This window comes from Tachypleus tridentatus, chromosome 12 (assembly GCF_004210375.1).
Source record: "Tachypleus tridentatus isolate NWPU-2018 chromosome 12, ASM421037v1, whole genome shotgun sequence".
NCBI classification, from domain to species: domain Eukaryota; kingdom Metazoa; phylum Arthropoda; class Merostomata; order Xiphosura; family Limulidae; genus Tachypleus; species Tachypleus tridentatus.
The window spans coordinates 84,951,274-84,965,430 of record NC_134836.1 but is presented as its reverse complement, the minus strand read 5'-3'; the positions used below and the strand labels follow the sequence as shown (position 1 = coordinate 84,965,430).

At 35.0% G+C, this 14,157-nt stretch overlaps 1 protein-coding gene across 6 annotated transcripts in view; it reads right to left on the bottom strand.

Moving 5' to 3' along the window:
• LOC143233865 (rho GTPase-activating protein 12-like) overlaps positions 1 to 14,157 on the bottom strand; it is a 74,990-nt gene that overhangs the window by 58,540 nt on the left and 2,293 nt on the right. For 4 of the 6 annotated variants that reach the window (XM_076470685.1, XM_076470684.1, XM_076470686.1 and 1 more), the window contains exon 2: positions 3,601 to 3,785. The exons of the other annotated variants lie outside the window; for them this stretch is intronic. The gene's annotated coding sequence lies outside the window, so the exon portion shown is untranslated. The remainder of the gene's footprint in view (positions 1 to 3,600; positions 3,786 to 14,157) is intronic. 6 annotated transcript variants of the gene reach the window in all.

The window sequence follows — 14,157 nt, the reverse complement described above, 5'->3', positions numbered from 1 at the left end:
CCAAAGACATCTTATTTTTTCATTTGTCTGACACACAAGTACTGCTGCATTCACATTCACACTTCATAAATTCTGATATGATTTAAAACTACCAACATTCAATAAAGGAAGGTTATAAATTAAGTTAAAAGGGCTACATGTAATTTTGAATTATGTATATCTAGAAAAAACTCCATTCTGGTTTAAGGTGTTATGGAAATAAGCAAAGAGCTTTATTTTTCTTATATTAATAATAAAGACTGTCGTTTTATCAGACAAGTTCATTTTAAGAATTTTATTAACAGCTTTATCAATGACCATCAGATCACACTCTCTATCTACGTCCACATGTTTAAGTTAGTTCATTTCATTACAAATGTCGCATCTTTAGACATAATATGAAAAACACAAAGTCAGAGAATGGACCACACCAATGTCTTGAGAAAAGGGGATGACAAATCTATATATGGCAGTACAGTGACAAGTGGTTTCTACTCATAAAACAACTAGAAAATACCATCTGGTTATTTTGCTGATTTTCTATTACAAATTTAGTGTTACAATGTGAATTATTTGTGTAAAAAATATTTTACCCCAAATGTCACCTTGATTCCACACTACAAACACGTTACACATATCTCAGTTAAATTTTTTGTTTAAGATACAGTTGAAAAAAAACAGTGGTTTTAATATGATTTTAAAATGTTTCAAGTAAATAGGCAGAAGGGGAGATTCTATAGGCCAGGGATGGCCAAACTTGCTTTATGTGAGAGCCACATACGATAAACTTCAAATGTTTGAAAACCGCAAGACAAGAACAAATATTACATACACATTTTTAATGATACCTGCACATTTTATCACATAAATTTTATATAAATATTAAGAAACAGATGTACGTAATAATATTTATTCATGTATGTAGTTTTTAAACTGTTAGTTTGTATTAGCTTCAACAATCACAAAGTACACACACACACACACACACATACCAAATGTTTTCAAAAATCCTGGCTGATTATTGTTTTAACTATACTGAGCGTAATTAATACGGTAATGAACTACTGAAACATCTCAAAAATATGCAAATTTGTATTTCATTAACATCAAACAAGACTGCCAAAAATAAAAGGGGTAAAACAGATACTTTTAATGATATTTGTCTTAGTAAATATCTGGTCAAAACATGGAAGAAAATATGTAAAACTATAAAATTACAGATATTTTAATCAGATACCACCTTACAAAATTTTAGTCTTATCGTAATATTTTTTCTGACACAAACAGGCATTGATACAATTATCAGGCTATTTACTGCTAGTAGAGGTCTTATGAATTTCCGTTTCAGTTGAGAGTCTTTGAAATTCTGGCTGATATGTTGTCAAGGCTGTATGAATTAGCTCCATCAGGTGTTGATTTGTAAGAACTGCATGATGCTTCGACTTCACAAACTTCATTACACAGTACAGTGATTCACAGCAGTATGTTGTGCTGAAAATTGAGGCGAGTTGCATACTGGTTTTCTTCAATTCAGGATATTTTACTTCTGGAACTAGTTTCCAGAACTCAATTGTAAAATGGGATTTATAAATTATCTTTAGACCCAAGTCCTCCTGTAGTTCAATTAGTTCCACTTCCACAGCAGATTATTCTGTAACCAGAGGCTCGATAATTGGATATCCACCACTGATCACATCAATCATGATTGAATTTACAAGAAAGGTAAAGCAGAGCTTCAACAAGTCCTCAAATCTGTTTAGGAAATTATCAAGCAGCCCTTGTAACTTATCTTTATATTCTTCCTGTTTGTAGTCTTTTATTTCAATATTAGAGAATGTATTTACTATCCTTTTGAGACTAAGAAAATAACTGAAGTTTCTTGACAATGTCTCTTTGAAAAAAATCTTATTTTATCCTGAAAGCTGAAAATTGTCCAAGTAAGATCAGAAACAATCTTCTCCTTCTCCTCGAGAGTCTGTAGATGATTCATTATATCAGTAAGGTACATGAGATCTTGCATCCATTCATCATTTCCCAGTCGAGGATAGAATCTTTTCTTTTCTTCAAGAAAAGTAATAATAGGCTCCAACAGATCCACAAACCTATTTAAAACATTGTTGGTTGACAGCACCTCATAATGCAGTGGAAAGAGACATCACTGGGTTTATCTTAAATTTCCAGTTCTTCAATAAAATTACTGAACTGCTGGAGGGTCTTCCCATTCAAGTGAAGTGAAATTGACAATTTCAAGAACAAATTTCATAAATCTTCATACTTGAAGTTTCTGGCTGCCAGGTGTTCAAGATGAATAATGCAATGAACAGGGAGAAACTCTGGAAAGCTGGGATAACTTTTCATAAATGCAATTAATCCTTCATTTTCCCCCCTCCCCCCCATTGCAGGTGCTTCATCTGTTGCAACAGTGACGAGTATATCCAGTGGAATATTAGCATTTGTTAAGGCTCTGTCAAGTGCATGTTTAATGTCAACACCATGAGTTGTTTCTTTTAGTGCCACTAAGCCCAACATCTCTTCTTTCACAGTTACATCAGAGGAAACATAACAAACAAATACTGCCAATTGTGGGTTGCCTTGTATATGACTCTAGATTCATCATGAGCTAAGCTGAATGCAAGGGAATTCTTTAACTCATTTTGCATTTTGCCTGCAACATCAGCACTGATCTGTGAGATACATCTCTCTGTAGTGAGGCATGAAGCTGGTTTTTGTGTTATTAATCACTGAAGTTTTGTTTTACATGGATTAACACTTAAACAACTTCAGCTATATTATTCTTAACAAATTCACCTTCAGCTATATTATTCTTATCAAATCCACCTTCAGAACATGAGCATTTAGCACGAGCAATATTCTATGATATAACAAAACTAGCTTTAGTCATTGTACCAACTTCCTTACTGAATGTTGTCAACAGTGTGTGCTGGCTATTTAGTGATGATTTTAACACAACTAGCTTGTTTTTCCATAATTCTGATTGAGATGGATAATCAGATGAAAAGTTTTTGTGGTTTGTTTCATAGTGGTGTTTCAAGTTACTGGCTTTGTAATGGCTGAGTAACACATTGCAGAGAGGACACAAAGGTTTACTTCCTTTAACGGTAAATGCAAAATCCTCCTCCCAACCTGGCTTAAAATTTCTGTTTTCATCTTCATACTTTCACTTCTTACAATCGGATGATGCCATCTTCCTTCACAAAATTTTCAGAAACTTCTAAAAAATTAAGGTGAAAGGAAACAATAAGCTCCAACACACACAACACAACCAACTTCTAAAGCACCCAGTATCACACTAACACTCAGCTAATTTCACTGCTCACAACACAGCCACACATGCCACAATCACACAGTTGCACACCTCACCCACTAAAACTAAAACTGTCAGCACCAGCTTGTAAGATTACCAATTCTCCAGCACAATTCCTCTGTAATCCTTGCTGATTCAAAATTTCTTTAATCCCAGACTCAAATCTAGCATTGAAATTAGGATTTAAATTCTTAAGTATATTTACTCACTATAAACATAAAACTTACATTTTAATCTAGTGGACTCTCAGATTATATCCAGTAAATAATTATAAAGCTTGAAAATGTTTTATTTACCTTTTATATTAATTGTGATTCAAAAAGGAGCTCAGCTAACATATTTCTTCGAGTTGCACATCACAAGTCAAAGAACCACAGTTTGGCCACCCCTGCTATAGGCAATGCTTGAAGTGGGATAGGATGGGCAGAATGCTATCACTCTTCTTTTTGGTAGGGCCCAAAACCAACTTGCTTCTGTAAAGCTTCTCAGAAGAGAAAGTTTCAATAACTGATATAGTAAATATTTATGGTGACAAGTGACTGGGAAAAAAATTATACACTTTTCTTTAAATCTTGGGTAAGCACAATTCAGAAATGAAACAAAGTAGAACAAAGATAAACTGGACTAACCCTCTCACTATAGACTTAGTAAATATGACTGAGTTTTTAACCAAAAAGAAACAATCATAATTTCCATGCTATAAGTACTTGGTGCTCCTGTTCTTTTTTTTACATTTTGAACTATATTGACTAATAAACTCACCACACACATTGTAAATCATTAGGCTCATATTACCCAACACACGAGCTGTTCGCAAGTGTACCTTGTTAAGAATTTTTATCCATTTCTTCTTTGCTTTACTTTCTTCAGTATTTCACACCATCTAACTTTTAGTTTATAATAGGGTTAAAATGAATGCTGAAGCCTGAATTAGAGAAGTATTTCATAACTAAATGTTTTTTTAAAGTAAAATATAGTTTTACATAAACACAAAATTCGAGATTATTAAATTTGATGCATTAAATGTATCCGATTAAGACAGCAGAAATCTTGACCACATCTCTACTGTGAAATGGCTGCTTTGAACAAGAAGTGTTATAATTGCTTTGCCATTTCTTTCAAGATTTAACTCGACTTATACACCTCACTACCAATTCATTTCCCCTATCTTACAACAATTTTCTTGGAGTGAATGCTACTTCTCTTTCTTAGACAATTTGTATGTTTTATGAGCTTTTAAGAGAAAAAAATGGAGAAGTGGAGTATCCTTGAAATATCCTGCAAAATATTAAGGAAAAACATTTAAGGTGCATTACAAGTCAGGCCTGACCACAGCAGACAGCTTGCACTAAAGGGTTCAGTGGTCAGCCACACTCGAGGCTAGGTGGAGCTGTCCAATAAGGAGTTATGTATTGTTATTGCTTTGTAACTATGGAAAAATTATCTATCCAGCTTTCTAGTGAAAAAGTGTTAGATACAGTAAGTGAAGTAGAAGAAACTCAGGTTAATGGTAAACACTAGTGTTGCATTTGCCAGACAGTTTGAAAGTGTGTATGTAACTACCAACCTATCTAAGATTGTTGGATGAAAATTATCCAAATAATTTAGAACACATGCAGCAAAAACAACTCAGAAACTTGTTGATTGGTTATGGCAATGTATCTGTGTTACCAAATGTCCAACTGGGTTAAACAAAAGCTACTTACCACAACATAGATTTAGGCAACACTCATCTAATCAAGCAAACACCATGATGATTTTCTGGGAGCTTTATGGACATGTCAAATGCTGATATACAACAGATAGTAAAGGAATTTTATAACTTTTAAAGAGCATTTTGTAATTTCCTGTAGTGATAATCAAGAAGAGGAAAGAAATTGCTAGACTTTGTGTTGATTTTAAGCAACTGAGTGTGGAAACTTGCCTTGAAAGCTTTCCCTTTCCAAAAATAGATGATTGTCTGAATGCATTGGTAGGTTCTCATTGGTTCAACACTTTAGATCTTGCATCTGGACACTAACAATTGAGCTATATTATGAGAGCAAACCTAAAGCTGCTTTCAGCATGAGATAATTTGAAATGAGTTGTGCATCATCCAATTTGGCCAATGTAATATACCCACTATTTTGAGAAGCTAATAGAGCTTACACATAGAGGCTGCAGTGGAAGAAATGACTAGTCTATGTTCACAATGTTTTGACATTTTGTTGTGCATTTAAGTCTTCAACTGAAAATATGAAAGTGGTATTATTGTGGATAAAGAAATCTGGATTTAAAATGAAACCAGAAAAATGCACAAGTGTAATATCTAAGTCATAATTGTAGTTATAGATGGAGTCAGCCTTTGGCCAAGCGAATTTGTTCAATTTTGTCATACCAACAATTTCTAGCTAACTTACAGGATACAACACTAGTGTCTGCCTTTAGATGGGGTGAGAAATGTGACCAAGTATTTCAATCCTTAGAGCTGGCTTTAGTAAAGATTACAATACTTTCATATTCATGACAAGACAGCAATTTCTTATTGGATGCTAAAGCCAGCGATTATGAAACTGGAGCAGTGTTATACCAGTTGCAAGATGAAGTAGAACATGTCATCAAAAACACCAGTCCTATACTCTTAGCTTCAGAGTGTAGATACTACATGATAAAGAAACAACTGCTTGCACTGAAAACATTTCTGCCAAATCCATACTAAGCCATGTAAAAGAACTGATATTGGATGATACAATTAATACTTAAAAAGTTCCAGGAAGAGCAGCTGATGACCCCAGATCCAGCATGGATGTTCCTTGTACAGCAAGGTAAAGCATGGTAAGCACAAACAGAAAAAAGCAAGGATTCAAATAGCCTGTAGCACTTATGTAGTAACTTATGAGTGCAAGAAATTGTGGTGTAGTACTATTACTATGAACCACTTAAAGCTTTAAGGCAAGAGATTCTCCAGGTCTTGCATAACACCAAGACTGGAAGGCACCACATTATAAGATGTGTAAAAATTCAATTGCAGTTCAGTGGCATGGAGTATCATAAGAGATCTACACATATCAAGAAGCTAACTTCCACACACAATTGCTTTTTGAGTTGTGTATAAGTGTTAAGTATAGTGAAGATATGCACTTCAACTTAACACCAAAAGTTCATTGGTTTAGAATAAAAATAATGCAAGCTATCAAGAGATTGTTTATCATGTTTGTTAAATGGCTGTGATGAACACTTGCCATACATCATGATGTTGTACATATTAATTGAAAAAAAAGAGGTTTAAAAGCTGTTTTGCAAATTTATTAGTGATCAGGCAGGTTGATGTAATGTATGATGATCTCTCATTTCCTAAGCAAATGTCCAATAATGCCCATATGAACATATGGAATAGTTAAGATCTGTATTCACAGTTAAATGGCATGTATGCAATTTAGGTATCCATGTAATTATAAAGTTCATTCTTGTAAACAACAAATTTATGCACTTTAAAACTTTACAAGTGACAGAAATGTATTTTCCATGAAATACATATGCTGTGTTCCTTATCTGTAAGTGCCCACCATCTCCAACAGCTTCAAAACAGTCCCACCTAAATCTTGAAATACCCATTGTTCCTATCCACTATCTTGCAAAATACAACAAATATACTGGGTTTTGAGAAGCACATGTTAAAAGAGAGTTATCCAACATCACTGAAACTTCTGTAGACAGTCAGATAAAAATTTGCTAAAATACTGAACCCATTCTTTTCTCTCTTTTTTATACATCATCTGCCCTGTTCACTAAGACACAAAGAATCTCTGCTTCAATAAGTGATGTGCTGCAACAGCACATCCTTTGTTCACACTATCAAACAGCCATATGAGAAAATACCAACATCATCACCAGCTGATATGAGGTGAAAACTTGACAGGAGGAAAACTGACTCCCTTCTGACAAAATTGAATGTTGTTCCAAAATCTTGCAATGACTTTCACAATATTTCAATACAAGACAGTGCAAAACACTGTATGTGCAAATAAAGAAAAGCAAATTGTTGTGCTTCTGCAGTGCCAATTGCTTGTATGTCTACCATTTAGGTATTTAATCTCAATCTCAATAATTTTAGCACCAAGAATCTACAACTCAGCTTTGTAGCATTAATTATCATAGTTTGTTTATGTATTAACCAAAAATACAATTTTGTTCTTATGTATAAATGTCATGACAAAATTTACTAATATTTAAATTAACTTTTCCTTCCTAATACTTTGTTACTATTTTGCAAAATTTAATTTTAGACATTCTTGCACTTCTAAAACATATTCCACTGAATTTTTAGACCTCAACAATCCCACAGAAAGTTTGTGAAACTTCCAGTCTAGCTGTTCTAGAATATGAAAAAACACAATTTATAGAATTGGCATCAACTTGGCTGCTATCTTGAATTTTAGGCTTCAGATTGAAATTTGCACTTAGCGACAGTGAATTTAATAATAAGCAAAAGCAAGTTACCTTTAAAAGACCAGTTGATGTTGTTACATGATTTGCCTCATGCACCACATTTTTTGAGAATGATGCCAAGACAAGAAAGATTCATGTGAAGATTACTAAAATAATTCTTGTGATAGAAGCCAAGGTTCTCAAAAATATTGGTTAAGATTTATTTTCCTTTGAGAAAAGTGAAGCAAAAGCTAATGTTATTGAAGTTTGCTATAGTATCTACGACATTAATAGCATAAAAAAACTCAAGATGTGGAAACATATAGGCTAGACTCAAGTTGGCAGTTTTATTTTTCTAGTATGATAACTGGCTTTCATCGTAAGCAGTAAACATAGCCAGCTCTTTACAAAAGTTTTAAAAGGAATATCAATGATATATATAACTATATATTTGAGAGTAAAGCTTTATTACTCCAAAATAGTATTTTCATTGTGACCTGTTTCTGTATTCTTGAGATGTTTCATAATATCAGAATGACAACTCAGTCCTTCAAGATTGTACATGCCAAATTTTTTACTTTTCTCAAAAGTGGATATGCATGTACAACCTTGAAGGACTGAGTTGTCATTCTGATATTATGAAACATCTCAAGAATACAGAAACAGGTCACAATGAAAATACTATTTTGGAGTAATAAAGCTTTAGTCTTAAATATATAGTTATATGAACCTTTTTCTTTCTTGTAATAATATTATTGATACCTGAACTTTGTATCACAGTTGCATTGTTTTCAGTTATTCAGTAGTTTGGTTTGCACCGTTTCTATGTTTACATAGCTATAAATCTAGAATACATACATTTTGTTCCTCAATCATTCATTCTCAACATGCTATATTCTTTCCATTTCTAATGACTCTTCTGAGTAAATTCCCCACACAAATTTCCTGAGTAAGCCTTTCCAAAATCTCTGGATAAAAACCTTGGTATAAACGTCTGAAGTATACAAAAAAAGCCACACACTAAAACTTGGGATTTTAAAATGCATAGTGCAAGCAAATACAGACTAACAACAAATTTCTTGTCATTAATACATCAGTAGCTTCTAATGATAAATTTTCAGCTCATTTATGTAGACATCAAAAATAAGCACTAGCTCAGGCTCTACATACCACATATAAATTATATCAGGATTGAATAACTTTTACTGATAGTGAACCCTGCAGTTCTATTTCTTAGCTAAATGCTTCAGAGAAACTGGTTTCACAAAAAATAAAGGAAATACAAACATATAAATAAATCAGAAGGACAATCAGTACAGTGCATACTTCCACCACACAACATTGATCATATATGGCTCTCAAAAACAAAACAAAAAAAGCACACCTTTATGTCCATCATTATCAATGGACACGAACCATTTTCAGCAAGACAATGAGGAATTTTTGACTGAGTTATAATGCAAAAAATAGAATGAAACATCAGTCCCCTCATTAACAGACCAGAATTATTTTTATTTTTGTGATCTTGACCCTAGAAAAAAAAATTACGTTGGGTTATTGTCCAAATGTATACCAACTTTCATCTAAATCTATTCAGCTGTTTTCGAAAATCTTGCCAACAAACACAGAAAGAGGTAATAGCATAATTTCCATCCACCTTTGGTTGTGGAAGTAACATTTCAGTTTGATGAACATAATATGCCATAAACATTTGTTGCACGACCATAATTAGATTTTGCCTGAAACTTAGCAGTTTCTGGATAATGTTTTGCTTACCTAACAGAGTTCATATATGTATAGTGAGATAGTGAAGGAAGTTTAAGAATAAAAAAAATCATGTGATTGTTTGTTTGTTTGTTGTTGTTGTTGTTGTTTTTTGGGGGGGGTAGAAAAGATGGGTTAAAGTAACAATAAGCTGGAACTTGTCCCAAGAAATATATACAAAGAAACAAAAATCTGTAGGACAGTTTGAAAAACACAGAAGTATAGGCAAGAGAAAGAATGCATTTTAAGGATCAGAAAATAAGATTATTTTGCCAAAGGCCTAAATGGCTTCAATAGAAGTTTTTAAAACACAATTATAGGTCATTATTAAGATAAATAAAGACCCATACCTTCAGAATGCATCTCTATTAGGAAGTACAGCATCATCAATACAAAGCTCTGGAACTGGATGAATACCCCATTGGCAGCAGAAATGTACACAAACAGTTTTAGAGAGAGAGAAATATGAAAACCACTTGCTGTGGTCCACTTAAGTATATGACTGATTGAAGTTTTTAGCTGCCACTCAATAAACTTCATATTTCATGACTCACATGAGATGTGAAAGTCATCAACGAAAAGAACATTTGCAACTGTAGGGGGTAGCTGTTCAATGATGGCATTAATCTTTATAATGAAAAGTGTGACACTCAGAAACAGCCCTGAAGGACTACAATTTTCTGTGGGTAAAAACTGGAAAGTGTTGAGCCCACACGAACCTGGAATTGATAGTTCATTAAAAAATGCTTAATAAAAAGTGACAAATTGCCACTCAATCCGTATGAGCGAAGGTCTCGCAAGATGTCATATCTCCAAGTTGTATCATAAGCTTTCTCTAAATAATAAAAAAAAAGAAACAAGATGTTGCTTCAAAAAGGCTTCTCTAACTGATGTTTCAAGGCAAATTAAGTGGTCTATCATGAAGCGTTGACTTCGGAACCCACACTGAGTGGGTGAGAGAAGGTTGTTTGATTCGAGAAACCAAACAAAACGAGCATTAATCACCCTCTCTAAGGTCTTACTGAGACAACTCGTCAAATCAATGGGACGGTAATTTGAAGAAATCTTTGGATCCTTCCCAGGTTGGAAAATAGGGAGTACAATAGCATGGCACCAAGCATCAGGAAAGACATTCTCCTGCCATATCCAGTTAAAGACAACCAGGAGAATAGTAAGAGAGGCAGGAGAAAGGTAATGTAGCATCTCATAATGTATATCATCAGATCCAACTGATGTATTGCCAGACCGATGAAGTGCAAGTTTGACTTCCACCAGTGTAAGAGGACAATTGTACTCATAGGGATGATCAGTTGAAAAGAGGCAGATGTTCAACTCATGTTTTAATAGCTAAGAAGAAAGGGGATGAGTTTAAAGAGCTAGATACATGAGAGAAACATTCACCAAAAGTATTGGCAATGCTCTAAGCATCAGCAACTTCATGGCCATTGAATATTAAGATAGAGAGGAGAGCAGAAGTATACCACCCACTCACCTTCCAGATCTTGTCCCATATGACTTTTGAACTGGTGGTTGAAGAAATGCTAGAGGTATATTTAATCTAAAATTCCTTTTAGCTTTGACATCTAACTTGCTGAGCCTGTGCACAGGCTTGCTCAAATACAATGCAGTTTGTAAGCGTGGGATATCTACAAAATCTATCTCAAACCCATTTCTGAGCTTTTCGTGTTATAAAACAAGCACAATTCCACCAAGGGCAAGGATGCTATGGGAAAGATGTCGAGGTTTTGGGGGACACACTGAGTAGCTGCTTGGACAATACAGTTAGTTACTGCTGCTACACAACCATATATCGATGATTTACATAAGATGGCAGTATCAAATTCTGACAGAGCAGTGAAAGAAGCCCAGTTAGCCTGATCCAACTTCCACCAAGGCACACGAGTCAGGTAGCACTGATCACGGCCAACCTCTCTTAATATGATAGGAAAATGATCACTATCCCATGGATTGATATCAACCTCCCAAGAAAAGCAAGTGAAAAGCAAAGGGGAGCAGACAGAAAGATCTATAGCAGTAAATGACTGACTGGGTGCAGAAAATAAGTGTAAGAGCCAGTATTAAAGAGAGACAGGCTGTGATTCAGAAGCATACGCTCTATAACATGACCCCTCACATCAATACTAGAAACACCCCAGAGGGGATTATGTCCATTAAGATCTCCCAAAATTAGAAAGGGGGTTGGCAGTTGCTCAATGAGGGCATCAAGGTCTGAAGGATAATTTTTTCCAGGGGTAAGGTACAGAGAGCAAACAGTGATGGTATGACCCAAGGAGATACAGATGGCTACAACCTATAAGAGCATATTCAATGACAAGGACTGGGTGGTCACATGTTGATAAACCACATCCTTGTCCTACACGACCTGTCATTTCGACGAAAGGAGTTTTGCCGAATTTTGACCGTATTAGTAGGTTTTAAAAATGTTTTTTGTAAAGAAAGGCATTTGAGATGATAAAAGTCAACCACATCCTTGATGTCATTCACATTTGATTTAAAACCTCAACAGTTCCATTAAATTAGTGTAGCCATTTTTCTTTATTTTGGAGGAGAATATGGCACAAAGACCTTCTGCTTGCAACTGTACTTTTATTCTTTACTGGAAGTGAGTCGTTCACTCTCCAGTGATCCTGCTCTGGATCGAGGAGGCAGGTCAGAGTTTGTAGACATACATTCCAATGATAAGGATGTGAATGAATGGGTTGTTTAATTTTTGGGGAGTCAAGAGGGAAAGACTCCATGGAAACACCAGGGCTTGATCAAGGTGAAGTTCAGCAATGACTGAAAGATGTGATAGCAACAGAAATAGAAGTAGATGCTGATTTGTTACCTTTCTTGATTTTGGAGGGTATTAGATTAAGATGCACTGTTAAGGATTCTGTAGGAGGCACAGAAATATCTGTCTGGACTCCTACTGTAGTAGTGGAATAGATTTCAGGAGCACAGGTCCAAGATAGAATTGGAAATAATTATTTCCGAGCCTCTGGATAAGTAATATTATGAACTGTCTTGAGACGTACTTCTTTCTCTTCCACACATTTAGGGCAAGAAATAAAATACGAAGGATGTGGACCATTACAGTTAATACAGTGTGCTTCTAGTTGGCATTCAAAAGCATCATGGTCTTCACCAGCACAACGAGCACATGTTAAGGAATCATGGCAAGATGTTTTTGAGTGACCCAATCGCTGGCAATGAAAACATCTAACACGGTTAGGAATATAAGGCCATATCTTACAATTCAGATATCCTGCAGTAGGAGGACATGATGTTGTAAATGTTAATATTAGAACATTTGCAGTTCCATAATCCTGTCTCTATGAGTAAAAATTCAGTGCACAGCTGCAACACCTTGGCTGGTAAAACCTGTAAGGATCTCTGACTCTGGAATGGTCTTTAGATCCCTCTCAACTATACATCCTCTGGAAGAATTCAAAGTAAAATGAGGAGTAACCTTAATGGGTATATACCCAATGGCCTTTGACTTCAAAAGGAGTTTGGAATGATGCGATGAAGCCGTTTCCACTAAAATGTCCCCAGACTGTAATTTTTTTTTTTACCGATTTAGGTGAGCCAGCAAGCCCTTCTAAACCCTTGAGAATAAAAATGGAGACATCTGTCCTAAGGGTTTTTCAGTTAAAGAATGTATAATTAAACATTGCGGGTCAAATTCAACTTGTGAGTTTGACCTACAGAGTCATCAATGCGCAGTTGTTTGCCAGTAGTCGGATTTTTCTCTATGCTGTCATGCTTGTTTATTTTTTTTATTTGAAGGGTGTCCATAATAAAAAAAGAATATTTCCGTGCCTACTGACCCCACCCACCATGGAGCCCTACAAGGGGGCGCACTACCATGCCATATAAGGTCACTACAGCGACACGAGGGTTTTGTGAGCACTGTACTCAAACACCAGTTTCAGACATAATGTCCACTACACCTGTTGAGGACATCCTAGGCTGGCACTCAGTTTACTCTGGCCCAAATGGACTAGCCAACTGATCTTGGGGTCACCGTAAAACCACCCATCTACAGGAATTCAAGGCCAAAGTAATGTGTTGGAGTTGAACCCCTCAACCACCAGAATCCTCTCCTCCCCTTCACAGGTCACCAAGCATGGCAAACATGCAGGTGGATGTTTAGATCCCAGAGAAAGTAAACTTAAAGTACAGAACCTTCTTTGGGAGGTCCCCTCACCACATACAGGAATCCATATCGAGGGGTTGTTTAAAGGGATGAAACACTCTTGCTTTCCAATAATAATAGTATTTTTAACTAAGTGAAAAGTAAAAACACAATGCTTATGAATGAAGATTGAAAGAGACACTGTCAAAAAAAAAAAGTATTTTAGCACATAGTAGCATGAAGTCTGAATAGAGAAAAAAATAACTTCTGTAAAGACCAGAAAATTATATTTAAAACTGTTTATCCCTATGTGAACAATGAAATTAATGTTAAATGGGTTGAAAATGTTTTCACTTTTCTTCAGCAATATACATACAGAGATACTTGAAAGATTAAGTGGTTCATTGTTGTGCTAATGTTAGAAAAGGTAGAACAGTTATTATCAAAAAATATGAGACAGCGAGCATAATTTTGAAAATTATCAAATGGTAAATTTCAAATATGCTGTTTTGCTAATGGTTCTCAAACCTTTTAAATCACA